Raw genomic sequence first — 26,794 nt, forward strand, 5'->3', positions numbered from 1 at the left:
TGACAGGAAGACATAACACTTTACTGAGATATAACACTGCATGCTTCTTCAAATATACGTTAACCCAACCACTAAAGCCTCATAAACCATAAACATGTCATTTCAAAAGCCATTTTCAATATTTTTAAAACTGCAGCTTTCATTAAAATTATATAAATGACCTTGCTATTAAGGCCTCATGCAAACTGGACATTTTTACAGCTGCTTTTGGGGCGTCTGGCATTTTTTTCCCCTGCCTCTAAAAGCCCCTCCGTGTTATGTGTCCATGCACACATAGGCTTTTAGCAGCATTTAGTGGCAGGAGCTTTTAGAGGCAGAAAAAAAACCCCACAGACAGTGCGTCCAGGAGCAGCAGAGTTTGGGCAGAACAAATGCTACTAAAGGCTGCTAAATGCATCCAAACGCTGGTGCTTAAGCATTAATTCATTTCAATGGCCAGAATAAAATATTTATTCAGGCCAATCAAATGAATTAATGCCCAAGAGGTTGACACCTATAAAAGCTTTTAGACACTTTTACATGCGTCAGGCATTTTTCTGCAAAAATGCTGCAGGTTTCTAGTACAGTTAAATAAACATCCTGTGTGCATGAGGCCTAAAGGTCCTTGTTAAGGCATTTCCTGTTACACAGTGACAACACTCTGTTCCTATTTCCTAGTTGTGATCCTGCATTGTCACATTGTCATATGGAAACAAGTGGCAGTTTCAACACACAATGCACTGGCATAGTCCACTGCCTATAATGCCGCGTACACACGTGCGGACTTTTCGACCGGACTATCCGATGGACTTTCAAGGGACTTCCAACAGACTTTCCGAATGAACGGACTTGCCTACACACGATCACAACAAAGTCCGAAGGATTCGTACGTGATGAGGTATGACCGGACAAAAATAAGGAAGTTGATAGCCAGTAGCCAATAGCTGCCCTAGCGTCGGTTTTCGTCCGTCGGACTAGCATACAGACAAGCGGACTTTTCGATAGGAACTGGGTCCGGCGGAGTTTCGACGTAAAGATCTGAAACATGTTCCAAATCTAATGTCCGTCAGATTTTCGACCGAAAAAGTCTGCTGCAGGTCCGATGAAGCCCACACACGGTCGAATTGTCAGCCGGACTCGGTCTGTCGGACCAGTCCAGTCGAAAAGTCTGCTCGTGTGTACGCGCCATTACAGTCTACAAATTAGGATAAGCCATGCAGCAATCTCTGAAGTGCGTACATGTAGATATGAAGTGGCTGCAAATAAGATTCAGCAAATCAGCAGCACTGAAAAGCCACAATGCATTAAAAAGAGAGAAAAACTAGAAGTATTTTATTAGAAAAAAATGGGAGGTGTTCATTGTGCTTTAGCCAATGGTCATTCAGTTAGAGTTTACATCTATTTCAAGGGAGCTAGACTTCAAAACACATATGCCATGTCTTGTGACTTTTTACAAATGCAATTAAGTGAGTTGAAGTACCAAAAGAAAAACTGCACTGCTCCAAGCTCCTTAAACAGCCTCTTGGGAAGTCCACTGCTCCAGGTGCAGATCACAAGCGCTCATCTAGCTCAATACATATAACAAAATCATAGAACAAGGATGCGCTCTGTTGAGATCCCAATAGTAAATTTATTGTGTATAGATGGCTGTTGACACAGTCCCCGCCCTTAGGCTACTCCCCTAAGGGCGGGGACTGTGTCAGCAGACGGCTATACACAATAAACTTACTAGTGGGATTTCAGTGGTGTGCACCCTCATTATTTGAAGTGCCATATGTCAGGAAAGCCCTTTTCTTAATGTCTCGTGTCTGTTACAGACAGTTGTTCTGCTGCAACATATTAGAGGAATATGCAAATTGATAATAGTTAGCAACATTAGTATGTATGTCATTATTGCTTTTAATAACAATAACTCATTAGTTAAAAATAAGACAATCAGTTCAACTGATACATATGCTGTACAGCGTTAGTAGCCATTAAAATGCCAATGTTGTAAAACCCAGTGCTAGGTCTTTGTGTGACACTGTATAGCAAGAGTATAAAAATGTCACTGTTTGCAATTGCAGGGCCTCTTGAAGTATGCACTGTGCTAAGTGAAAAATGTTCATATTTTTCTTGTTGAGATTGTGGAACTGTGAAAATGCATATATAATGTTCTATTTGTGTAAGTGAATGCACTTGTGAATGTTCTATTTGTGCAACAGTTAAAAAAAAAAAACATTTCATGGACTTATAGTAGTGACAATGGGGTTGATTCAGTAAAATTGGAGAGTGCAAAATCTGGTGCAGCTCTACATAGAAACCAATCAGCTTCCAGGAATTTTGTCAAATTGTAATTGAACAAACTGAAATTAGAAGCTGATTGGCTACCAATGCACAGCTGCACCTGATTTTGTACTCTCCAGTTTTAGTAAATCAATCCCATTGTGTCACTGTCCCTCATACAAAAAGATGAACACGTTGCACTAGTTGCAAGTGTAAAGAAACAAGAAAAATAACACTTTTTAAAGTTGGTCAGATCAACTCTCACTGTTTTCATTGGGCTACAGTTGTTTTAATTAGACAGCTACATTTCTATGCTAAAAATAAAGATTATTTCATTTTTGATAGTACAAAAAGAAGCACGTATGACCACATACTTTTCTTCAGCAGACCCAAATGCACAGTCCATGAATGCTTACAGCCTAGACTAGTATTAGCATGGGCTTTGTCTGAAAGCAAAGAGCATATTTATTTGCCCTCAAATGCCATGTTGAGTGAGTTTTCAGCCTGGTTTATACACAGCCACGGATGATGAATCCTGGATTGAGCTGAGTAGTTAGCTACAGAGGGGATAAGCTTCATAGGAGAATGCTCTGGCTCCAAAAGTTTTAGGTGTGATTCTGAACTGCCAGTTTATTTATGCCTGCTGATTACTGTAGGCATGCGACTGCAAACAATCTTTCAAGTGGCTGAAGCCTGAGCTATATAGGAATTTAAAAGCCAATGGGCCAGTCTTGAAAGAAATATACCAGTTAATGAAGAAACAGTGGAGCTACTAAAGAACTGATGCTATAAGAGCATGTACAAGGTGGTTAGTTAATATTACCTATGGCAGGCAGCAGAGATCTTTTTCTGGGAAGCCTATGTAGAAAGTGCATAAATTATTTGGAATCCAGTTGTGATGCACTAAAAATTTGAGTTGGCAATAATCTTCTACTGTATAGTGTGTTTATATTTTAATGTTCCTTAGGTGGAATTATTTTAAAACACCCGATGTACAATTTCTTAAATACCCAAAGGTTTTGGGTGGTATCTTCATAGTGGATTTAAGTAGATAATGATTCTCCTTCCTTGCAATCCCTCACAGTCTTTCACAGCATGGCTACATTCTTGGTTGCTGTAACAATCTCTAGAGTGGGACCAAGATTTATATCAAGTCATGCTGCATTTTTACAAGCTCGATAATTCGGCTAAGTTATATATTAGCTGTTTTGTTGCTTATAGACCTTAAATTAAAAAACACAGCTCCTAATGGAATTTTCTTGGTGGTAAACATGTCTAAGGTTGAAGCCTGTGCATAGGGATATTTATTTTAACCTTGTTCAATAATCTCTTCATACAGCTGCCGTTTGATGGCCACTGTACAACATTTATTTGCGTTTCCAGGTAATATTAATAACGTCAACTTAGCTGGGCTGATATAGTAAGTGGGGTGGGCTGCGAATAAGTATTCATTTTATGTAGTATAAATATTTCAAGACGGTTCCTTTGCAAAGTAGTGATTCGCAAAAGGACAGCTTTGTACTGGATAAGAGGTTGCTGTGGTCAAAGAGGCTGATCTAAATAGAGCACTACACACTATGCAAGTGCTATAAAAAGAATGAAAACAGAAATATTTTAAATTAATTTAAATACATTTACACATGTTGCAATCTGTCCAGTTTAATTTTTTTAAATTTGAAAATGCTGGTTAACCAACCAAAAATGTAGCAAGCACACATATCTTTCTAACTCATAACTAGCACATCAAATGTAAAAGTATGGTGTGAACAAGCCCTTAAAGCAAACCTAATTAGTCAGAGCAGAGAGAGGGAGAGAGAGAGAGACACACACTACCCAGTTGGTCTGCTGGAGCTAAGGATCCTCCCTTTCCCCTACACCACTGCACTCAAGCCTGGGAATAAGGCGCTCAGGCTTCGAGCGCTGCATTGTGGGAAGGCAGGGGAGAGCATTAGGTTTGTCTTCTCATTTAATACTAGATTTTTTTCTGGTTCCCACAGGCCAACAGGGCAACAGGGGAGCACCTTGTACTTTAGTCTTAAAGTGGAAGTCAATGCAAAAATAAAAATCCCTGCACCTATAGACACCACCGATCTAACACCAACCTATCTAGCCCTGTAAAGAAAAAATGAGTATACATACCTTTTTTGAAGGCGCTGCGACCCGATCCGACCGGATCCCATGCTGAGCTGTCAGCCGCGGCTTTGCTGTGGAGGCGGGTGCAGAGGACACAGACGACAACGGGCGCCCCATAGTAAGTCTATGGGTGACGTCACTTCCCATTCATTTCACAGCCATTGTTGGCAGTGTCCTCTGCAGAGCTTCCGCCGCTGGAGATCGGGTCGGATCGGTTAAAAATAGGTATGTATACTCATTTTTTCTTTACAAGGCTAGATAGGTTAGTGTTAGATCGGTGGTGTCTATAGATGTAGGGATTTTAGTTTTTGCATGGACTTCCACTTTAATGCTTAGATAAATTGGAAAAGATCAGTAATCAGAACAAAGGCTGGTTGTGAAATAGGTCTCAAAGAGGCATTTACAATTGATAGTAGTGAACTTAGGACCATTAGTGCTCATGTATTTTTCTTTTTCTGCTTTGAATGTCAGTCCTTAGCAATTAATGCATTCACCAATTTATCATTGTGAAGAATAGTATTTCTAGTGAGATGTAGATGGAGAGTATAGTTATGATCTATTATTTGAAAATATGTGTTATAGATTGAGTGATACTGTGGAGCAGAAAAAAGGTAGTGGCTACCACGTTGGTATTTTTCCTGCCCTTGAGATCTCAAGCCTGTCGTCGGTAGATCATTTATATGAAATCTATAGGGTTTTTCTTTTGAACACTTTTCATAGGCCCATGTGATTCAGTTAATTTAAATAATCAAACCACATAAATACTTTAAAGTGGATGTAAACCCGAAAAAAGTTTTTTTTCTCTTTTATATCATACTGTAGCGTATAAGATTTCCTATCATTTGAGCCCAGTCTTGCCACACAGAGTTAATCCATCTCTGAGCAATCCTCTTTTATTGTTCAGTGAGATAAACCTTGACAAACTGAGAAAAACTTTGTCAAATCCTCCCCCTTGCTGTGAGTGACAGGTGATTTAAATATCTCGTGCACTAGCCTAAGAGACATGCAGTATTTTTTAATTCCCTCCCCCACTCCTTTCTTCAGCAGTTCTGCAAGGATTGGCTGTTCCACACCTCAGCATGATTTGGCATGCTGAAGTCATGTTGTTACTTTCCTGTCTTTTCACTGGATGTTAGAGATCATAGCAGAAGTTCAGTGTTAGAAATACACAGGAGAAAATGCATATTGACAAGGGGAGTGTAGAGGTAGGCGGGGAGTCTACTGACATCACTCTGACAACTCCACCCACCGAGCTCCAGACAACAGACCCACCCACAGAATATGCAGTTTTTCGGGTCTAATAACAGACAGAGGGGAGACATTTGACAGGTAAAGATACATGTAGGAGGCATGTATATCCTTATAGATAAGGTTTACATCCACTTTAAGTAAAAGCATCACAACAATAACTAAGCACACATAACCACTGAAAAGATAAAATAGTTTAATATAATAGTTAATAACTGATGACCTGATCTGTTTCACAAAAAAACCTCATGAAAAGTCCCAAGCTCTGAAGCAAACTGCGTTCCTTTCAATGGCATTTTTCAGAATGGAATAAAATACATTCAAACCAGTGATATCTCACTACAAACTGAAAGGCTGCAAACTCCACAGATGCTACCATTACTACTGAATGCTCTAGTTAGTAGATCGATACACTGATGGACAGACAGGAAGCCTCACTATCATGGAAAAAAACTGTTATGCTCAAGTGAAACTTACTGTTTTACACCGAACACAATTGTTGCATTACCTTTTACACTGCACAAGGAAGAACAGAGGCCATATAGCAATATTTCTGCCGGACTTGCTTATGTATAACTTCTGGAACCTCAAGCACTCTTCTTAAAACCATAGTTTTATTATGAAGCCAAGTGCAAAATGCAAACACAATCAAAGTGGTTATCATAGCAAGGATTACGACCATGTTTCCAGAGAAGCCATGTTACTTGAGGCCACATAAAGGTGGAAGGGAGATCAACAGGGCGGCCATGTTACCATGTGGGCGTCTGTATAATATGAGTCCATGCTACCAGTGAGCCATACTACAGAAGTACAATGCTTCCAAATGGACCCTTTCACAAATGGGTCATGTTACCCCAGAAGCCATGGCAAGGGGTGTTCTAAAACTTTAACAAATTGAAAGAGCTCTCAACGAAGGACACCAACATCCAGTAATTCTCTTTCTACATAGTTTTCCTCCTCCATGTAGCAGTTTGTGTACTGTGTTGGTGCTCCATGTACCAACACAAAAAAGCAAATAAAAGAATACACATGCACATGTTGAAGGTCCAATTGGGCAGAGCTGTTAAAAAATAATCATTGTGTAGCTGAATATCTGGCCAAAATGCATAACCACATAGTGGAATGTATTCAAAATTAAGAGTAACTTGCAAAAATTACATCAAATACATTTCTGTAATTATTTGTGATGTCATAGTAAGGGGGAAGTAGAATAAAGAAAAAATTTAAATGCGTAAGCTTTTATAAACCAGTAGTCAAATGCACCCCCTGGCATACAAATAGAATGTTCTATGTAATTCATATTTATTTTTAAAAAGCAGGTATTTCTAAGCAATTCCAATAGGAGTGTGCTATGAAAAAGGATGACTATTAAAAATTGCAGGTGACAGCCAGTGCAGGAAGGCGGTTCTATTGATCTAAGCAAACAACAATGCAATGACAGACCCATTGTTGTAAATCCACAATACAGTTTGTGTGCTTACAAATTAGCAGTACTGCATTATAAACCATCTGGGCCTAACCACATCCACTCACAGTAACATGGTTAGCTAAGTAGTGTGGTCAGTCAGAGTTAGGCTAATTCAAATCATGATAAAGGTTCTAAACTTTCTATTTAGTTGAAAACAACAAATAAATAACAATATGTGGAATAAAAAGCAATTATGCTTCAACACATACTTCTGTATATAATGTTAAAAGTTTGGTTGCAGACATGTTTTTAGTTACTGTATAGTTAAAATAGAGAAGTAACTTAGTTTATTGTATGTTAAAAAATGCATAAAACCACTGTTCACAGCTAGTGAAAAATACTGTAAATATCATCTCTGCTGTATATCATAGAAAATGCAAATCTGCATTTTCTACAGGTTTTTAACAGGCAATGATAACATATTAGTTTTCTGTAATAAAGAGAATTTGAGCTCAAAAGAGAACAAAAATTACAATGCCCCATGTTTATATCCCTAGGCTCTTGTTCTCATCAGTTGCAGACATGTGATTCTACAGGTATGACCCATTTAATGTCCTAATTTTAAGAACAATTACACTACATAAAACAGTATGGATTACCTGGCCTAAAACGGTTTATCTCAAGATTTTGAAAACCACATCTACATCCTGCTATAGGATTTCAGTTTTTTATTTAATTACAAGTCAAAATGGAGACATCATCATATCAGGTGTCTCAATTTCTGTCAGTCTTGATTAATAATATGTTCTCAAAAGAGACTATGTATTGATTTAAAGTCTGCTATAAGATCGCTTGTTATGTACATATACTTCTAAAAGTAATTATAGGGACCATATTTTCATTGAAAGATGCAATTTATAAAATGACAAAATAATGTAGTTAAAATAGAATTGTATAAATAATTTTAGACGTATACGTATGTAGTGGTAAAGGAACAGGGTTTGCCGTGGTTCCATCTACTTCTTTATTTCCTGCATTTTTTTTTTGTTCTGACATTCTGTACAACTGGTTGCCAACCCCAGTGAAAATCACAGTCTAGGATCTTTACTATAAGCATACAACCTTACATACAAAGCAAAGATAGGGTATCATAAAAGACAGGATATAGCAGCTGAGTCTGAAAGGGCTTCCCCTTTGGTACTGCAGACAGTCCCAGTTTTTTTTTTTTAGATGGCAGCAAGAGACTCTGGAATGAGGAATGAGATATAGGCATGAATGGGGACATTAAGGTGTGTGAATTTTAAGAAGTATGAAGTTGCCATGTGAAAAGAGGCACATGTGTAAGGCGTGACAGAAGGAACCAGACTGGTACGGTCTCTATAAGAGAAACCAATGTTTGCTTGTTCTGTGGGTATTCAAGCAGCTCTCTTGGGTAGGGTGCTCAGAGGAGAAGACTCCCTGTGGGTACCATTTTTATGGTAGGTGGTCTGGCTAGAAAAACTTGTGGATCAGAGGTCATTACAGAGGTAGGTAGGACTTCTAGCAGAACCATGAGTCAACTATATAGAGACTATTGTTTCCATATGGAATAACGTATGACTATAATGTTATTATCTTCAAAGATGAGCACTTAATCATGGTCTGCAGAGGTTAAACCCTATGTTATGGTTTGGCATAAAAGACTGCCAATGCCTTCACTTGATGTCAGTATGTATGCATCACAAGACTCCCTCCTGTAATTAGTACTAGCAGTATGCCAGTGTCATTCCCTCCATACTTGCCTAAATCGATTTCTATGGCTGTCTCTTCTCTCAGCAACAGGTATTTGTATTGGGTGGTTATAAAGTACATGTGAACATTGGGTCACCAGACCTAAACGTGGTTTAGGTGGGTAGTAAGCCATTTCAGTCTTCAGCATATTTTACCAAAATAACTGATGGTCATTTCTTACAGACCATTTATTCTAGATATGCATTCTAAAATTTCGGCAGCATGAAATTCTTTAGTCAGTCTTTAGTCTGTTTACATAAAATGAAGCACCATCAAGATGGCCCAATAAATTAGCTTTTTACTGTAAAGTTGCTGTAAGTAGCATCTGAGACAATGGCCCTAGACTGAAACAACTCCTCTAACGCTTCAGAGTACACCTGTACCAAGTACGGGTTTATTTAACTAACTGGCAAGCTGTAGTTCAGGTATTGCAAGGTGCCTGCTCTTTTTCTTGCCAATGCTGCTCTGGATCTGCAATTGCAAAACCTTGGTGCATGTGGGGCCATAGACTGGGCTACCACTTGGGAGCAGGGGAAAGCATGTTGAGCCGTGTACAACTTTCAACTTTCAGACAGACATAATTTACATAGGAATTTCAGGGATCTCCAATGGCAGGGGACTACTGGCGAGGTAATAGTCACTCAGGCTGGAAGTTAGTTATATAAGCCCTTACGAAGTAGAGGCTTAACTAGAAATACTGTCTTATCACCTAACCTGTACTTGGATACCAATTACAAAATTCAGTCACCCATAGTGGCACACACACACACAAATGTTACCTAACCTACAGTTTGTAGGGCAAACCTGATTGCTGAAATTTTGTTAGTGGTTACAGCTCAAGCGATATCTCTTAGACAATGACCTTTCTCTGCACAAAAGTCAAGACCTGTGGGCTGAGAAACGCTTAAATAAAATAACCAGAGAACCATCGATATCAAGACTACAAAAATAAAACCTGACAGTATTCCTCTACGGCAATAGACTCAATTGTGACATGCAGGGAATGGTACAAGATTTAGTCACCACAAACTACTCAGCTTGGGAAGCCAACAAATGAGGGTGTGGGCCTGAAATGTCAAAGTATAAAGAACCTATTCAGACAGCTTCCCCCACTCAGGATCCCAGGCACAATGTTTTGGGTTAATGTAAAAGTTAGTAAAGGAAAAAAAAAGTTGAAGTTTCTTAAGTTTCCAATCACAGCCAAATGGCTGCAGGTGTGTTGCCTTTTTATTGAGACCAGCTTAAAACATTAAACGCTCCTAAGCTGTACTTCGTCAGGTAAACCTGCATATAGCTTTATTGCTGTTTGTATAACAAATCATGCATCATGGGATTAAACGTGAGACCATGCTGAAGGCGTTTGAAAAAAATTGTGCCCATCGAATAAAGATTATATCCTAAACAGGTACAAACATTTTTAACAGCCAGCATTTCGTGTGAAACACTACTAGTAAGGAAAGTAAAAGAGTCAGTTGTCTTCCAAGGTCCTATTTATAGCAACTTAATGAAAGCAAGAGTATTGTCCATAGCAACTAGATTCCAGGTGCTATTTTAAGAGCAGATTAAGCAACAAGCAAGCAAACGCTGATCAGTGGCTACAGAAAACACACCTCCACCAATTTCTAACAATGTTTAAAATCAGACCCTTTAAATCATGACAGCTGCAAAAGTGCTACCTGAAATATGAAATGTGTCTCTTTTGAGGAGCCACTTAGGTATTAAAATCATTCACGGAACTGCCAACGTATTCAACGTATTCATGTCCACTATGGGAAAGTGCATGTCAATTCAAAAACCATTTATTTATTTTTGGATAGAGTGGGGGAAAATTAGAATTCCTGTAGACTTTTATTGCTACCTGGGACTGCTGGAGAGATTCCACCTCACTTTCAGTTTTTTTTTTTGTAGAGCAGGGGGAGGCTAGGCTACTGTTAGATTTTTGTCCCTGACTGTATATGTCAGCGCTAGGTCACTCAGCCAAGTAACAGAGCTGGCAGTGATCACCGGCAGGGCCCTTGGGACCAGTGTATCAACCAACTGGGCAAGGAGGGATAGCAGAGCTTCCTTCTACCCACTGTTGCTCATACATGGAATTATGACCAGACCCCCTTTCCGGCCTATGTCCCATAGCAGTTGTGTGGCCTGTTATAGCATGAGTCCTGCCACAAAAGAAGGTACTATAAGCCACCAGTTAGAGAGAAAGCTCTGCGATAGACAGAAAGCCAGAAAATCAGTTTTTCTACTTGTGCGTCTAGAAAGGTTAGAACTCCTATTGTTTTTTCACCTTGATAAATGGGAACCTGAAAACGCTGGCATTCAAGGTTAGAACCCCTGTCAGGATTTTGTTACTATTTGTGTTGTTTTTGCGCCACCAACGTTGTAGGGTGTAAATGATTAGCCTAATGACATTTTGACAAATAAAATTTAAAACCACCTGATAGTATAATCAAAGGCTTGAGATAAGGTGTTCCCAGAAAATCAGGTATCTGTATATGCTCAGGCTTTTCTATGATACAAAAAACAATTTTAAGGGGCTAGAAGACTCACTGGGGAATCCATAAATTGTCTATGACCCACTTTAGAATTCTGCCATGCCTCTGCATGACAAATGTCGGTGCAGGAAACAAACTCATATTCCATTTGAAACAGGCACATGAGTGGGGGGCAAGAACCACATGTAGGAGGTACACTGAGGCCGGAGAATCCATGGTGCAGTTGAGCTCCCTCCCTGGCATTGCAGCTGTAACACAAGCAGAGCAGTGGTTTAGGAGTTTTGTAGCTTGGTGGGCAGAGCCTAATACGAATTCAGAGACCCTAGTGCCCATCAGGTTCACTCTTCTTTTGATTGACAGCAGGCAGATTCCTTAGCCAATAGACAGCCTGATATTAGCTATAACATCTACCCACTAACTGCTGTCAATCAAAGAGCAGACCTCTTGGGGAACTAGTCCCTCAGATTCCTCTGACAACCAGTGACAGGTACAAAGAACAGGGGGTAGCGGCAGCAAACATGCCGCTCTGCTTCTCAGTATACAGAGTCACTCTGTCTGGCTATGTATGCCAAATTTGAGTTTGCCTTACTTGCCATAAGTTTTGTTATCTACGAACTGGAGGTAATTATTTTGAAATGTATTGTAATTATAATGCCACTTTGCAAGCAAAGAAAGTTACCCCAGCATTTCATAGTCCTGATATGTGCCTCTTGTTCCATGTACTTCGGAGAAAAAGTTTTCTAAAAAATCCTGGATCTGATTACTAAGTGGATTCATATGTACATAATACCATAAAAGAAGGTACGGTCCTGTTTAACAAGACATGGAAACTTATACACTGTAGTTATAGCCTTGACAACTTGACAAACAGAATATAGATGATGCTTAGAAAAAAAATGCAAAACAAATGGCCTTTGATTTGGACAGATTTGGCATAAATGACAATGTATTAGCCCTCCCAATGGTTATATATAATTTTAAGACAAACTTTTAATGACCTGTAGAAAGAGGAAATTTGTGACCATTACCACGATTTAGTAAGGAAATTAGAATTTTACAAGTGATGTGTGCTACAAAATTGATGTAAACCTGTGGCCACTGGATATTATTTAAAAGCAGTACCAGTGGTTTAGCACTGAAATATAGTCAATCTTGACAGACCAGGGAGTACAGGTGAAAAGCGACCTTGTATATCCATTGACTGGCTCTCAGCATGAAAGAGTGCTTGTTTTTACATGGTTACTGAAGACTCTAGAAGATAAATTTAGGTCGCAGGAAGGAAGTTGAGTGGGCGAAGTGATGACAAAGTTCTGTATTTGGTATTGCTTGCCATGTCAGAAAAAGCGCATTTCACTTTTCAAATACAAATATTCAATGTTAGCTAATGAACCACAAGTTACATATTGTTTGTTTTCAAATATATAATATTAAGCCACAGTAATTGGTACATCAGAGATGTATTAATTCACACTATGAAGAATGGAAACTATTTATTTTCACAGTTCACCCAGTTATGTTAAGCAACAAAATCTGAATCCAAATCCAGCTGTACTTCCTGTATACCTAGAATATAGATATTAATGCATGTGTACTTCCTTAATGAAATGTTAATTGTATTTAATTTATTACAAGTATTTACCGTATATAGCGCTGACAATATTACACAGCACTTCACATATTGTACATTCTTATCGGTGCCTGCCCTAAGGTCCCTATCTCACAAGCATACATACATATTTTTTTTTTTTTTATCGAAAAGCCAGTGGCGTGCAAAACACACCTCAAAAACTTCCACCCGGTGCCAAAAAAAAGTGCCCACACAGAGAGTGAAACACAAAAACGTGCCACGGGTGTACAGAGTCCTCCACTAGGGAAGGACCTTACCCTGATCCCCCGGGGCGTTAGGCTCCAGACAGGGACTGAGGTACTCAGACAAAGGGTCCATCCGGCCGAAACCAGGCGGACCCCCACAACTGGGAGGACTGCCGAAGCAGACCAACCCAAGTACAGTGGGGCTCTCCCGAAGAGAGACCCCTCAAAGGAGAGGGCGAACCAAGCCAAAAGGCCTATGTCCACCCCCTCCCAAGACTTTCAGAGTAGGCCCGAGGACCCACACCCTACTCGCCACACAGTGACAAAACGTGTATACAAAGACAACCAAAAAAAAAGACAAAAAGGTGACAAACAGGGGTAAAAGAAAGAGTGGGGAAGATAGTGAGATGGGAGAGTGAAAGTGGCCATTGTGCTATACAATGGCCGGCCCTCCGGCCAGGCATAAAAATTTCCCCTGGTCCTGGCCAAAAGGCCCGGCCCAAGAGGCAGGTGCGAAAAAAGTGTGTTGTGGTGAAGTGACCATGGTGCCATAAAATCAAGTGCTTTCACACCGTGACTATACGGCACCCCTGAACTGCCACTTCAGGGGCACATTCACCACTGGCTTTTTGAAAAAGCCCCGACCCCCCAGCCCAGACCACAACAGACCCCACCACAGGCAGAAAGGATATGGAGATCAGGAAGCCGGAAAGAGTCCTTTATCAGGCTCTGCCGTCGCTCCCTTCACTCCCTCCTAATTACATTCGGGAAGTACTAACCACTCCCCCCCTCCTTACAAGAGGGGAGTAAGTGTTCTCTCCCGAATAACTGTCTGGAGCTAGATCCGCCCCAATCCAGGCCAGAAGGCCAGGGTCCCGACCCTCCAATTCAGACCCCGTGGTTCTCCATCCCCATCAGAAGGCTTCCCTTTCGGCTACAAACCGCTCCAGGTCACCTTCACTCCAGCAGGCTTTGCATAGCAACCGCAATCCCGTCTCTATTTCGCCATAGATCAGGGACGGAAGCAAGCGCCCCCTCCTGGAAACTGATAAGAACAAATACTACACTTGATCTTTGCCAAAAGGCCGAGAAGCAATTAGCAATAATCACATACATACATATACTTGGGTCAATTTAAACAGGAGCCAATTAGCCTACAAGCATGTCTGTGGTGTATGAGAGGAAACTGGAGTACCTGGAAAAAAACCCACGCAAACTCAGGGAGACTATTTCCTGGTTGAAATTCAAATCAAGGATCCTCCTAGTGCCGCAAGGCATAAGTGCTAAGCACTAGGTCACTGTGTTTTACTTATTTCAAGCATATGGGACAGGAGCACATATATGATCAATTTTACACCAGTGAGTAGTTTGCTATTTTATGTAACCATTTACTGATTCACTTCTCCATCTCAGCACAGGCTCGTCTAAAGCTTCAAGGCTACATTCACAGAGGCGCTGCTTGTAAAAGATCATTGAGTGCTTTAACCACTTAAGGACCGGAAGATTTTCCCCCTTAATAACCAGGCCATTTTTTGAGATACGGCACTGTGTTGCTTTAACTGACAATTGCGCGGTTGTGCGACGCTGTACCCAAACAAAATTTACATCCTTTTTTTCCCATAAATAGAGCTTTCTTTTGGTGGTATTTGATCACCTCTGCAGTTTTTATTTTTTTTTTGCGCTACAAAGACTAACAATTTTGAAAAAAAAAAAAAATTTTTTTTTACTTTTTGCTATAATAAATATCCCAAAATAAAAAAAAAAAAAGTCTTCATCAGTTTAAGCCAATATGTATTCTTCTACATATTTTTGGTAAATAAAATTGCAATAAGCGTACATTGATTGGTTTGGGCAAAAGTTATAGCGTCTACAAAATAGGGAATAGATTTATGGCATTTTTATTAAGTATTTATATTTTATTAGTAATGGCGGTGATCAGTAATTTCTAGCTGGACTGCAACATTGCGGCGGACAGATCAGACACTTTTGACACTTTTTTGGAACCACTGACATTTATACAGCGATCAGTACTATAAAAATGCACTGATTACTGTATAAATGTCACTGGCAGAGAAGGGGTTAAGACTAGGGGCGATCAAGGGGTTAAATGCGTTCCCTGGGAGGTGTTTCTAACTGTGGGGGTAGTGTACTGACTAGGAACAGACAATCACTCTCTACTCCCCTGACAGAACAGGGATCTGTTTGTTGACATTGACAGATCCCCGTTCTGCCTCTCTGTATTCAATCTTAGTTTTATTGAAAAATTATTAGACAAGTGACATATATACATACATTAATGGTATTGTCATACCACCAAAACATCTTACAAATACATTATACAAACTAACATAAACAAACCCAAAAAACAAAACAAAAAAAACAAACAAAAAAAAATATTCCTTTCCTTCGCCTTTCCCTTTCTTTGACATATATACATCCTGTATTGAAGTCCTATTAGATCATATTTAGGTTCTATTCTAGTTACTGCTTAAACCTTTAGTTTCCTGTTGATTCATTGAAGGCCCTCCAGGGGGCCCATATTTGCCGACATTTTTCAAGTATGTCCAATTCATATGCCAGGAGGGTCTCCGTCTTCTCAGTATGATCCATTTCCACTACCCATTCATTCACTGAAAGGGATTCAATGGCGCAGAATAACTAATCTTGCAGCTATAACCCAATGTCTGAGCAAACCCGTTTTGATATTTTTATATGAGCCTGGTAAAATGGACAACAGGCTAATTTGTGGTGTATTGGAAATTACATCCCCTGTAACTATAGTATACAACTGCAAGATACTGTCCCAGAATTTACAAATTTGAGGGCATTCCCACCATATGTGTAACAATGAGCCCTTAGCAGAATGGCATCGTTCTGCCTCTCTGTGAAACGATCATGGGTGGCCGGCGGACATCGCGGCTGCCAGCCACGCGCATCAGCTCCCCCCGCCGTGCAGCGCCTGCTATAGCTTTTTAAAGGGCTGACTTTCAGCTACGGCGATTCACGGGAATGAGCCGACTTGCCACAGTATAATGACGGCGGCTGGTCGGCAAGTGGTTAAAGTCTATGATCATCTTGTGTTTTCAACACTCGTTCATTGGGTAGGTGGGGGGTATTGTGAAGTGATCGGGACAGCAATTTCATTCACCATTTGGGTCAGCATTGTGATAAAAAACAAGCAAACACAGGGATGTGTACTAAATTGTTAAAGCAGATCTATGGTCAAAATGTAAAATTATATATTAATTTTCACATTGTATTTCAATTATTTCTAGCCTATTCCTATTAATCTGAGCAACCTTTAAGTTTGTAAATTTACTTTGTGAAGATTCCACAGATTTACTTTGAATTCTGTGACACATATACACCATACCCTGTGAGTAGGCACTGCTGTGTCACACATTTCACAAAGCCTGCCTTCTGAACTACAGAGGTGCTGGGGGGAGGAGTTTCAGGAGGTGGAGTCAGTAAAAGTATCACTGCTTTCAGGCAGCAAGGTGCCATAAGATATGTAGTCTTTGGAAACTGAAAGTAAACAGCAGAAGCTGCAAAGCATGCAGGAATCCAGAATTTTGAGGAAACAGACAGGCAACACTCAACATGAAAAGATGATTTTTTGAGTAAACTTACTGTATATTGGATTGTAAAAAAGAACTAATGTTTGTATTGCTATTATGCTGATGTAATAAAATAAGTGTATGCTGGGACCATAGAATTCCTTTAAATTGATTAAAGTAAACTCTTTTTTTTTTTCTTATAAACTACGGGTAAGCCTATAATAAGGCTTACCTGTAGGTAAAGTGAATCTCTCCAAAACTTGCAGGAGATATTCACACTGTATGCAGCCAGTGATGTCGCCGGCGCATGCACTCCGAAGGGACGGCATACCCGTGCCATGGCCATTCCTATCGGGAAAACCACTCATCTGTATGGTGTTCCGACATACCAAAAACGACGCATGCTCTGAAGCAAGTACGAGACGGAAGCTATCGGCTACTTTCTATTGAACTTCCGTTTTCTAGTCCTGTCGTACGTGTTGTACGTCACCGCGTTCTGGACGGTCGGAATTTGGTGTGACTATGTGTATGCAAGACAGCTTGAGCAGAATTCTGTCGGAACTCCGTTGGAAAAACCTTCAGAGTTTATTCCGATGGGAAAACCGGTCGTGTGTACAGGGCATAAGGATAGTTTTTGCTCCTGCTAGTTTAAGGTCATTGCCCTGTGTTTTTGATCTTAGCTTGAAATTATGTTCCCCCTTTCGCTTCTTTCCTAAAGACTGTACATATTAAATTCTTGCAGTCTCTTCTGATATATTTTATCCCTAAAACCTTTCACCATTTTTTGTTGCTCGTCTGTGGGCTTCTTTCATCTTATTAATATCTTTTTGTAAGTGAAGTCTCCAGAACTGGACACCGTATTCTAACTAAAGATCTATACAAGACAATTAAGGCTCCTTTCCTCCTTACTGGTGATCCTTCTAGTGATGCACCCCAGAATTATATTTGCTTTCCCTTCTGCCAGGTCACACTGTTTGCTCATTTTTCAATCAACTAAAATAACCAACCCAAATCTTTTTCCCCTATGGTTCTTTTTAACACTGTACCCCCAATACTGTACCCTTTTAAAGGATTCTTTTTTTCCTTAAGCACATTATTTTGCATTTAGAAACATTAAACTATCCACTGCTTTCACCAATCTTCCACCAAAGCCAAACCATGTTCCATGTTACAAACACCTCCAAGAATATCAACCCTATTGCACACCTTTGTGTGATCACCAAGAATACATACCTTGTTCACCAAACTTTTGGTAAATCACTTACAAACAGATTAAACAGAACAGGACCTAGCATAAAGCTTTGTGGAATACCACTAGTGACTGTGCCTCCATTCCCAATGGACCCAATTTACAACCATGCTCTGGTATCTATGCTTTAGCCAACTATGTAAACCACACAGGGGTTAGGCTCTAGCTTGTTCAACTTTTTTATGAGATCATTATTTGAAACTGTGAAACTGCATCAAATGCTTTGCTGAAATAACAGGCAGTCTACAGCACCGTCCTCAGGGCCGTCTTTAATAATGATTGGATCCTGGGCAAAAATGTTTCCCCCCCATGCAATTTCACTCTCCAAATGCTCTGAGGCATTCAATAAATAACACCTAGACTTAAAATCAGTTTACTGTATCAGATCAGGCAGCAATTGCAATTGTTTGCATATCATTACTGCTTACTGACTGGTTGCTAGAGGTTACAGCACACATTGCAGCTCACTGATTAGTTGGTAGAGGTTACAGCAAATGATTTCTGCTTGTTAATTGGTTGCTAGAGATTACCTTACAGTGATACTGCTCACGGATTGGTTGCTAGAGGTTAGCAACAGCACATCATCTACTCACTGCAGAGGGGCATGATATAAATATGAATGCTGTCTTTATTTACATATCAATGCCACCGGCCGCAGCTATTTACTTATGAATGCCGCCACTATTTACATATGAATTTCGGTTATTTACATGTAAAAACAGGGTCTGCAGGTGAGTCATCTGTACACAACAATAGGGCAGAGCTAGGCAGCATTAGTAGCAGAACTTCACACTGAGATATCGGGACACAGCACAGGACTAAAACTTCAAAGGACAAGGGAATTTAAACTGGGATAGCTGGCAAGTATGAGGCAGCTGCTCTGGGCCCCACAACAATGACAGGGCCCAGGGCAGCTGCCCCTTTTGCCTTGCCTTAAAGACGTCCTGCTTCAAAATATTTATGATAAAATCAATACATTTTATCAGATTTGTTTGACCTAATCTGCTCTCAGTAGATCAATGCTGCTTTGAGTCCAGAAAGTTGTGTTTAAAAATAATCAGTCATCCTTCTTTGTAGGAGTGATGTTAAACTCACTGGCCTGCAGTTGCCAACTTTCTTCTTATTACCCTTCTTGTGGATAGTTATAATATTAGCTGTCTGGCAGTCATAGGGCACTACTCCAGTTACAAGAGATTGATTAAAAAGTAGATAATGGGTCAAAAACTATATTCTGAAGCTCTCCTAGAACTCGAGGATGAATACCATATTGTTTCTTTCTTCTGTTTACCCTTACTCCATTTGTTCTTCAGCTGGCCTTACACCTTGCACAATTTCTACCAGTCAAAATTCACTCTGTGGGTTGCCCTGTCGCTAATCTCCTGCCTGACATCCTTTGATTGAAGAATTGAAGGAAACAGACAGAAAATGTTTGGCTGAACAGCGGCTGCATCCAATTAAATGTAGCACTGTTTGGTTGCTCTAACAGCTGCTGGTGGGAAATTCATCCATCTGCACTGTATAGTGTGGATGGAGGAATTTGTTAGAATTTTGTAAAAAATCTAGGAGTGTATGACCAACTTTACTAAATTGCCTGACATATGATCTAGTTACCTTTAGGGTGGTAGATTTAAATGGTACCCACATATTAGTGACTTCTGCTGTCTTAGGGTTAACCTTAGCTAACCTAAAGAATGAGTTAACCTTTTGGGAAAAAATAGATAAATGCACATATTTTTGCAGGAAAAAAAATTGCATTTATTATTTTTTCCCTAAGGAGCTTGGGAAGCATTGCCCCCATGACCAGTGGATCAGGAGTGCAATGCCAGACTCCTGCAGACAAGCCCTGCAGCTTTCAGCCCGTACCTGCATAGGAGCTGACTGTTTACAAGCTGCAGGGTTTGTGAATGAACTACGAGGCCGATCATCAGTGACCGCGCAGTTCATTCAGAACTAAAAGCCATCAGCCCCAATGGGTGATGGTAGTTGTAGTTTGTACATTCATAGAAAACTGTGAATGAATGCTGTGGTCATGTAGGTGGAGCCCCACACAGCCATCTACTGTATTTTTCGCTCCATAAGTCGCACCTGACCATAAGATGCACCTAGGTTTTAGAGGAGGAAAACAAGAAAAAAAATATTCTAAACCAAATGGTGTACTAAAATATTTACCAGTGCCCATGAAATGCAGCCTGACCTGTGTCAAAGAAATGCAGACTGACCACTGCCATAAATGCAGCCTGACCACTGCCATAAATGCAGCCTGACGATTGCCATAAATGCAGCCTGACCATTGCCATTAATGCAGCCTGAATAATGCCATTAATGCAGCCTGAATATTACACTTAATGCAGCCTGAATATTACACTTAATGCAGCCTGAATATTACCATTAATGCAGCCCGAATATTACCATTAATGCAGCCTGAAAATTACCATTAATGCAGCCTAACTATTGCCATAAATGCAGCCTGACCTGTGCCATTGCTCGGGCTGCTTTGTCTCCTCAGCAGGTGTCAGGCCGGGAGATCACCCGGCGCTCGTGGGGGCGTGGGATGTTTGTCTTCCGGGACTAGCATTGCGACCGTGGCAAGGGGCTGACGACAGGGGCGGGGGGGGAATACCGGTGGTGGCGGGGGGCGGTGCCGGCAGCGGTGCCGGCAGCGGCAGGAGGGGGCGGTGCCTGTCGTATATTAGCACCATAAGACACAGAAACATTTTCCCCCATATTTTTTGGGGGGAAAAGTGCGTCTTATGGTCCGAAAAATACAGTAATTTTAAAATAGTGACAGCGGGTGCAGGGAGAAGATCCACCGCTCACTGTCACAGGGAGGGAGGAGAGGCTACAGCTGCTGGAATATGTTACATGTTCCACCCTAAATACAGTCTGAACTTATCCTATCCTTAACTAAGGAATCAGAAATTGACTGATTTCAGTAAAATTTGCCCTATCAAAATCTATAACTTTCATTTTTTTACATGATTTTTCAGTTATTGCTGTAATTCCAAACCAAAGACATTGGGAGATTTTTTCCCACCTCAACATCAGACAATCGATCCCCATTTGTCAGTACCAGGTCTAGAATATAATGTCCTCTGGTTGGGCTTTTTTTACAAACTGTTTTAGGTAAACACCTTTCAATGCCTTCAACGTATCTCTGCTCCTTGTAAGTGTAGTTTTAAAAGTCCAGGTAATCTCAGGCGTGTTGGGGTTGCACTTGGCATGTACTCAAACCTTTGCCAGCAGCCTTCACATGGCATCTGCATGAACAAGCCTTAAAAGTCATATCGGGGTAATCCATACATAATACTAGTATGTAAAAATAAACTCATACTCAATGTGTTACTTTTACTTCCAAACTCTCATGGATAAAAGACAAAAGAGAAGCTAATTCCTGTGAGCAGCATGCCTACTGATAAGGTGACTCATATTTTCAAAGTTAAACACTGCCATTTACTGCAAAGTGAACACCTAATACTCACCCGTCCCACCAAACTCATCCATGGTGAAGAGGTAAGGTTGCCGAAAGATCATCCACATATGCAGGCATCCCCACTGTGCTCTGTGGTTCAATTCGCTGACTCCTAGATTACTTCAGAACACAGGGGCTGGCAGACGTAACTACAGAATGCAGTACCTGGCATCAACAAACCTGGAAGTGAACATTATCTCTTGATGAAGAGGTTTTCGACAGCATGGGCAGCAGGATAGGTATGTATTAAGTGCTGGGTTTGCAGGGAATGGCAGAATTTAACTTTTAAAAATAACAAGTCATTATAAGTGCTTCAGAAGGTGATGGAGTAAATATAAAGTAGAAGTGTTTAAGTTATAACTACCTTTAAAAAATATTAATTGCTATAATTTCGAGAAATACCAGTGTACTGTAAAAAGATCTCATGAATATGGTGTTCTTACAGATAAAGAATATTCTGTAGGCAGCTTTTAGCTGACCTTCACAGACTGTACAGCAGAGAATAGTATTACAATTCTAAACCTCTCTGCCAAACATTTAGGGACATTAGTCACTGGCTGGACGTCACTGCTATAATCTGTTAGGCCAAAAAAATATCACAACCACCTTATTACATATACTGTAGGCTTATGCTGCAGGAAAATGTTGCCTTTTAATTAAAAAACAAAATTATAAATATATATATATATATATGTATGTACACACACACATATATTATGCAATGGATATAAAGAGTCTACACGCCCCTGTTAAGATGTCAGGTGTAAAAAAATGAGACAAAGATGACCTATGAACTGTACAACTCAATTGAAAAACAAACTGAAATCCTTTAGGGGGGGGGGAGTAAATATAAAAAAATCTAACATAATGTGGTAGCTGAGTTCAGAATTAAGCAATCACATCCAAACTCAATGGGAGTCAGTACACACCTGCCATCATTTAAATTGCCTCTTATGAACCCCAAATAAAGTTTAGCTGTTCTAGTAGATCTTTCCTGACATTTTCTTAGTTGTGTCCTACAGCAAAAGCCATGGTTCGCAGAGAGCTTCCAAACATCAGAGGGATTTCATTGTTAAAAAGTATCAGTAAGGAGAAGGATACAAAAGAATTTCCAAGGCATTTGATATACCATGGAATACAGTGAAGACAGTCATCATCAAGTGGAGAAAATATGGCACAACAGTGACATTACCAAAATTGATGAAAAGAGGAGAAGAAAACTGGTCAGGGAGGCTGCCAAGAGGCCTACAACAACATTAAAGGAGCTGCAGAAATATCTGGCAAGTACTGGCTGTGTGGCACATGTGACAACAATCTCCTGTATTCTTCATATGTCTGGGCTATGGGGTAGAGTGGCAAGATGAAAGCCTTTTCTTACAAAGAAAAACATCCAAGTCTGGCTAAATTTTGCAAAAACACATCTGAAGTCTCCCAAAAGTGAGTGGGAAAATGTGTTATGGTCTGATGAAACCAAGGTTGAACTTTTGGCCCTAATTCCAAGATATGTTTGGTGTAAAAACAACACTGCACATCACCAAAAGAACACCATATCCACAGTGAAGCATGGTGGTGGCAGCACAAAACCTTCAGGCCTCTGCTAGAAAGCTGAACAGGAAGAGGAACTTCATCTTTTAGCATGACAACATGACAACAACCCAAAGCATACATTCAAATCAACAAGGAATGGCTTCACCAGAAATCTGTGGGGTGATCTGAAGAGGGCTGTGCACAGGAGATGCCCTCACAATCTGACAGATTTGGAGTGTTTTTGCAAAGAAGAGTTGACAAATATTAAGTCAAGATGTGCCATGCTGATAGGCCCAAAAGAGTGCTGTAATAAAATTAAAGGGCGCTTCAACAAAGTATTAGTTTAAGGGTTTGCACACTTATGCAACCATATTATTTTTAGTTTTTTTTTTTTTACTTCTCTCCAACTAAAAGATTTCAGTTTGTTGTTCAACTGAGTTGTGCAGTTTATAGGTCACATTAAAGGTAGAAAAAGTTCTGAAATGATTTATCTTTGTCTCATTTTTTACATCACATAAACTTGACATTTTAACAGGGGTGTGTAGGCTTTTTATATCCACTGTATATATAAAACACCCAAATATAGGGTACATATGTTAGATATACACGTAGATGTATTATATATTCAAACAAACAAATTTGAAAATACAGGTATTATATACATACATTTATATGTGTACGTTTAACTATAGGTCCCATCTGTTCTTATAAAAGTCTGTGTTAAGTGCCAAAACACACAGAAATTAAATTTAAAGTCTGCCTCTTTGTTAAACGCTGGAGCTATGAAAAATATAATAGACTGCGGTATTGTAATATGTAGTGTAAATCTATTGATCATAGCTGTGTAATAACTAACCAATAAATCTGAATGCTCTCCCTTTATCACCACATCCAAACTGGCATCCCCAGATCATTTAAGGTGACCTCATCTCCAATTAGGTGCTGTAATTTTAGCTGTCATGAAAAATGCCTTTAACACAGCCTCCTCTGTTGAGCCATATGTCTAGGCAGCAGTGCTTGAAATAATAAGACTTACTAGTTTACTCTAATTTGGCAGCCATTATTTAAAGCCTAAGATTTCTTGCACACAGCTCACTAAGTAAGCACATGGTAACCATTTACTTGAGTGTTTTCAAGCTTTTTATAGATGGTGAGATCAGATTTGTTCTACTCTAGCACTGCAGGGGTTAACAGTAATTTAAGTATGAGATCACATGCTTCATTAGTAAAAGCTGAGGAACTGGTATACTACTATATCTATTAATTTCGCCCACATTATCAGTTAGGACTCTTGTTTTATTTGACTGGCTTCTGTGCTCAAAATAAAGATGTAATAATTTTAGAGATGAAAGAAAAAATAAACCTGTTTGATAGGTCTGATTTTAAATATATATATTTAGTAATTGGATACATATTTGAAGAAGCCTTCCCCAACAAATGAGAATAGCTTTAATACACTTTACATTTCACCGGGATCCAAGAGAGATTGTAGAGTGGAGGTGCTAGGTAGGGATGAGCTGAACACCCTCCCTGTTTGGTTCGCAGCAGAACATGCGAGCAGGCAAAAAATTTGTTCGAACACACGAACACCGTTAAAGTCTATGAGACACGAACGTGAAAAATCAAAAGTGCTAATTTTAAGGGTTAATATGCAAGTTATTTTCATAAAAAGTGTTTGGGGAGCAGTGATTTTAATAATGCTTAAAGTGAATCAATAAAAGTGAAATATTTGGCGGGTCTGGTATGGATTTTTTCAGGGGGACCCCTACGCCATTTTTTTTTAAATTGGTGCAGGGTTCCCCTTAATATCCATACCAAACCTGAAGGGCCTGGTATGGAATTTGGGGGGACCCCCATGCAATTATTTTTTTTAATTTTGGTTCGGGGTTCCCCTTAATATTCATACCAGACCCAAAGGGCCTGGTAATGGACTGGGGGGATCCAATGCCGTTTTTTGTTATTTTGTGCAGGGACTTTTCTAAACACAGGGAAAATGCGCCACTTACAGGCATACTATAGACACCCCCAGGTACGAAATTTAAAGGAATACTTCACTTTTATTGTTTCACTTTAAACATTATTAAAATCACTGCTCCCGAAAAAACGGCCATATTTTTTACATTCATACCTGTCCCCTGGGGCAGGTCCCAGGTCCCCAAACACTTTTTATGACAATAACTTGCATATTAACCTTTAAAATTAGCACTTTTGATTTCTCCAATAGACTTTTAAAGGGTGTTCCGTGGCTTTAGAATTTTCCGCGAACACCCCAAATTGTTCGCTATTTGGCGAACACCCGATGTTCGAGTCGAACTTAAGTTCGACTCAAACATCGGGCTCATCCCTAGTGCTAGGTGACAAAATATTGTATGCGTCCTGAGATCTCCTTTATACAACTGATTTCAATCACTTGCTGCTTTTTCAGCACTGCAAGATTGAATGAACATAAGCAAATGCACTGCTTTTAAAAGGGTTTGTTCACACCAAGATACAATGATGAGAAGTATTAAAAAAGAAAATCTTACACATGGCATTTCCAAATGATTAGATCTCTCATGGTTTAGGTAATGATCGCAAATTTTCTTAAAGTGATTTTAAAGACATTTTTAAAAAATATAATATACATGTCATACTTGCCTTCTCTGTGCACTGGTTTTGCACAGAGCAGCCCTGATCCTCCACTTATCAGGTCTTCTGCTGGTGCTCCTGGCTCCTCCCTTCTGCCAAGTGCCCCCAGAGCAAGCAGCTTGCAATGGGGGTACTCAAGCAGGCGCATTCCCGAGCCGCTGTTCTGTGTGTTCATTCCCACACAGAGTCATGTCTCGGGCCCATCCCCTCTCTCTCCTCATTGACTCACTGGCTGTAACTGACAGCAGCAGGAGCCATTCTGCTGTCTGAGCCAATGAGGAGGGAGAGTCCCTGGAGAGCCAAGGACCTTGTGCACATCGCATGGATCACAATGGGCCTCAGGTAAGTATTAGGGGGGGCTGCTGCATAGAGATGGTTTTCTATCTTCATGCATGAGCCTTTAGAACCACTTTAAGACACCTGCAACATGCTCAGAATATTATTACAAACAATTTCAACAACTTGTCCTATGTGGAACAGTTCCATTTGATAGGCAAACTGACACATTGTTCAAACAGGCAAGCTACGTAGAATGGAATTTGGTAAATCCAAGCAAAACAGGCCAATTTTGTCAACAATGCTACAAACGCCCTTAACACTTATGTAATCCACTCAAGCCATATCTTCTCTCTCTAAACACTGGTTATTTTATAGTTATCCTATGTATGTTACTTAAACAGTGGGCATGGAGGAAGGAGGGTGTGCTTAGCTAAGAAGACCCCTGGGATGTATGACATAATTTGCCTAGACCCGGAAACCAGGGAGTGACTGAAGAAATTTAAAAAAATATATATAAAACAAGTAAATATGATATAGTTTCCTATCTATTTACTAACTCTATCAGCATAAGAATTAAAAGCAGTCAATGCTGATTGGAAAGAAGTTCTGCTTTTAACAATTTATTGAAAAATGCAACTGCTGTACTCTGCCAGGCATGTGAACTTTAGCACACCTATAACACTATTTCCAATAAAACTGTTGATATGTATATAATACAAAAATATATTTTGAATTATAAACCAAAATCAACAGTTTAACTACAATCTGATACCTTAGGCACCTCCCTTTAAAGCATTCTCATAAAAAAAGAAAAAAACGTATTTATGCTATTCAATTATACAGTAATAAAAAATCACGTGGTCACAGTTTACCTTAAAATGAAACATAAACGGGAATAAATGTGATCTCCAGATATGTCGCCATTCATATGTTTGCTTTTATTTATTTGCCAAAAAGAAATGGAATGTTGCACCCCAT

At 39.8% G+C, this 26,794-nt stretch overlaps 1 protein-coding gene and 1 pseudogene across 5 annotated transcripts in view; both read right to left on the reverse strand.

The window, feature by feature from the left end:
* NFATC1 (nuclear factor of activated T cells 1) overlaps nt 1-26,794 on the reverse strand; it is a 278,854-nt gene that overhangs the window by 90,553 nt on the left and 161,507 nt on the right. The gene's annotated exons all lie outside the window — the stretch shown is intronic.
* LOC141146465 (U2 spliceosomal RNA) lies at nt 14,073-14,204 on the reverse strand (annotated as a pseudogene).

This window comes from Aquarana catesbeiana, linkage group LG05 (assembly GCF_042186555.1).
Source record: "Aquarana catesbeiana isolate 2022-GZ linkage group LG05, ASM4218655v1, whole genome shotgun sequence".
NCBI lineage: Eukaryota > Metazoa > Chordata > Amphibia > Anura > Ranidae > Aquarana > Aquarana catesbeiana.